This window comes from Pteropus vampyrus, unplaced genomic scaffold (assembly GCF_000151845.1).
Source record: "Pteropus vampyrus isolate Shadow unplaced genomic scaffold, Pvam_2.0 Scaffold17, whole genome shotgun sequence".
NCBI lineage: Eukaryota > Metazoa > Chordata > Mammalia > Chiroptera > Pteropodidae > Pteropus > Pteropus vampyrus.
This window is the reverse complement of record NW_011888798.1, coordinates 5,880,641-5,884,495: the sequence shown is the minus strand read 5'-3', so window position 1 is coordinate 5,884,495 and position 3,855 is coordinate 5,880,641. Positions and strand designations below refer to the sequence as shown.

At 32.7% G+C, this 3,855-nt stretch overlaps 1 pseudogene; it reads left to right on the top strand.

Moving 5' to 3' along the window:
* Nucleotides 1-577: 577 nt before the first annotated feature.
* LOC111736082 lies at nt 578-696 on the top strand (annotated as a pseudogene).
* The last annotated feature ends 3,159 nt before the right edge of the window (nt 697-3,855 follow it).

Genomic DNA, 3,855 nt, shown 5'->3' with positions numbered 1-3,855 from the left:
AAAGAGTAGAAATTATTAGGAAACTGTCAAACTCTCAGGGAAAAGATTCAAACTAGTTGTATATAGTTACCAACTACTAAATTTCTTGTTAGGAGAACCAAGAGACTCCACAGAGCTACACCATCTATCTACTTAGTTTCTAGACTAGTTGGTGAGACAAACAATTAGAAAAGTAGAGTGAGATTTTGTTGGCTGTATCTAAGAGGAAACCACAAAGATGAAAGCTGAATTTGCTGTGGGCTTCAAAGAACTCTTTGTAAGACTTGAACTGAATCTGGGTAGAGATAAAGCCCCAGCAAAGTCCTGATGGGACACAAAGCTGGTTAGAGAGAATATCCCGATGTGTCTCTCAGGGCATATTAGTGATGAAATCTTTCTACAGCTTTCTTGAATTTCACATGCAGAATTCATCACTTTCTTAATGTTCCATTTCACATACTCATAATGAGATTTAATATAAATATTTTAATCAAACAACTACATTTTATTTTCGAAGATGTTTCCTCATCCTATCTTAACCTGATAGTAGCTTCGATAAGGCCAGTGTTTAAATCCCAGGTGTTTAAAATAATGCCTAGTCTATGGCCATGCCACCCTGAACAAGCTCAATCCCGTCTGACCTTGGAAGCTAAGCAGGTTCGGGCCTGGTTAGTACTTGGATGGGAGACCACCTAGGAAGATCAGGTGCTGTAGGTATAAAATCTAAGTAGAGATTGTAAGCTGATAAGGTTCTTGCAATCTGTGAGGTCAACCAAGGGTTGCCTCATCTAAAAAATAAAAACTAAAAATAAAATAAATAAAATAAAATAATGCCTGGAACACATTAAGTGTTGACAAAATTCTTGTTAAAGGAAAGGAGGAAGAAGAAGAAAGAGAAAGGAGAAAGATGCTTACTAAGTACTAGACAATCATCACTATAGGGAAAATGCTATGCAGTTTTGTGTTGTGTTTTGTTGTGTTTTTGTAGCTGTCGGGTAAAATATTTTCATTGAATAAAATCATTTTGGCCAAACAGCCTTCTCCAAAATTTGACAAAACTAAGTCAACTAGGAACATGATTGTTTCAGATGAACAAACTTATTTTAGCATCAGAGGCATGTAGCCTATGTTATATCTTCTTGAAGGCACCTACCATGTCCATCGCGTTTGCTGTGTGTTGATTTTGATTCGTATTGCTTTGAATCATTTTTGCTCTCAGTAAATAAGTATTAATATTGTTGGTAAACTTCTGGATTTTTTTTTTTTTAATTTCATGGTGTTTTGTACAGAGAGAATTTGAAATTCACATTATAATAATCCAAACTATGACATTTTAATTGCCATTATTAGACTAGGTTTTAACTAAGTATTCCAGGAGTAGTTGCTTTGAAGAACTTGGATTTTCCAACCAGTCCAACTTAGAAACAACGGCTTATATCAGTGAATTGCTGGAAATTCCCAATATCTTGGGAAAATAAATTTAATATACATGCTGAGTAATTTTTAATAACTACTGCTGAGTAATTTGTCACTCATCTATATCCCTTAGAGAAATGAATAAAAGGTTAGTTAAAATTAAAATCAATTTTTATCAGACCATATGATTGATAAGGCAATGGTACCTGACAGGCTTTGAAAGGAATAGGGAGTGTGAGGCTGTAGACACATCACCGACAAGGTGGCATTCTCTTGTTTTCTCTCCTTTAACAATCTAACTCCCTTAAAGACTGCTCTTAGAATTTTCTTGCCTTAGGCTGAATAATGCCTGCTCCAATAAAGACAACTCAAAAGCCCTCAAGGAAAAGAAAAATACGTTCCTGCCGTATGATGCACTCCAATGGACTCTCTTAGTTCTTAAAAGTCAAAGAAGCTGGTAGATTTTGAAGAACAAAAGTGTCAAATTGAACACTGCCCTTCTGTGGTAAAAGGGAAAGCTCACTGAAAAAGAATGCTGAAATTAAAATTGAACTCTAGGGCTTAAGGATCTAAACGTGAATCTAACCTTTCACAAAATAAGCACAGAATTGTAAGAGGAGGTGTTCTTTTATACCCTCTTCTTCCATCGTCACCTCTTCAGGGAAAATGTCATTTATAATATATAGATATTAACTTTTCTTTTTAGAGTTAGGCTTAAAATTGGAAGAGTTATATAAAAATAACCAATGTGAAAAATAAAACCTTAAGTAATATCCTAATTTATAACATGAAGGTATTTTGCTGGGTGAGAGGTTATATTAATCTGTAACCAAAAGTTCAACAACATTAGCAGAGATGGTATAGAGCTACAGAAAGGCTCTGAAACTAGATTTTCCCTCTTGCTGGAGACCTTTATTCTTTTGTTAAAATTGATTTGATCATATTAATGTTAGGATAGGGTCTCCACTGTAACAATTTCTGACTGAATCAGTGGCCCAAATCTATACAAATAAGTCCGCTTACCTCTTTGTCATAATTTTCAATTTGATCTCTGTAAGTTTTTTCTTATGCAAGTAACTTAAGTAATTTATCTTAACTTTATATTAATTTGATAGTAGTTTACATTCTAGATGTATAACTATTAGAAATGCTTCAGTCAGAATGTAAACACTACCACAAATTAATATAATTTGAAGAAGTGGAAATTCTAAGAAAATGATGCACTTCTACCAGACAGAACCATATTTACTCATTTTATATTTTATTTTGTATTGGTTAAAAATTGGAATATAGTAAACTTTCAGTTTTAAATCAACTTGACAAAGATATTGAGTATACACTATGTATGAGACTCACTAATAAATTTTGAGGATTGTGATCCCAGAGGCATTAAAACATGACAACTGCTCTCCAGGAAGTAAGAGGACCTAGAGAAAAAAAATAAATATATGACTACACAACTCTAAAACTGTGAAATTATAATAAAATCACAAATACAACGCTCTGAGAATTTAGAAAATAGAAGATTGTTTTCACTTTTTATGAAGGCAAGAAGAGGAAATAAAGTGAAAACTTTATTTTTAATTTATTTCAATATGAAAATCTGATAAACAAGATTATCTCTGAAAAAATTCACATATACAAATATGCAAACTAAATTTATGAGCAGTTACATGTCATTTGGAGATGAGTGCAGTTTATTAGAAACCCAAGTAAAGGAAACATGACATATTCACCAATAGTTTATTACATATTTATGACATTCTAGATCCCAAATTAGATCAAGTGAGGGCTAATGCCAGCCCAGATACAAGGAAAGCAGAATCAGCTTTACTTTCAAAAGGAGTAGGAAAGAATTTGTGGCTATATATAATCCACTAAAATAAGTTAAGTATAAGAATCTTCTGATTGAAATTCATAATTTAAAATAATTTAAGGATTATTTATGCCACGTACATGATAAAGTTAATGATCTTCCAGAATAAATGCTCCTTTGGACTCAAAGAATCTTGAGCAATAATCAGCACAAACTCTGGTACATAGAAGGTACTCAGTACATATTTGCTGAGTAATTTTTTAAAAACTTAACAAATATCAGTTTAAAATAATTGATAATTTTATTTTTTAAATTTTAATAGATTGATAAATTTGGTCTGACATAGGCTCATCCATGGTAAGTGTGGTGTGCTGGAACTAGTTTATATTGGTTCACAAGAGCCAAGTGCTAACATTTTCAAGAATTTTTTGAGCAAGTTGGTGACATGATGATAGCTAGAAATAACCATGATGGAAGTATTTACACCACAGAAATTAGCAAAAGTTACAAATGTTAAACATTTATCAGCACACTTCTGCTAGTATATCTTCAGCATTGTGCATGTCTTGCCTTGTTCCCTATATTTCTCTCAATCATATCTAGATTTATTCATCCAAACCTAGGTCCCTGGGAAAATCATATTC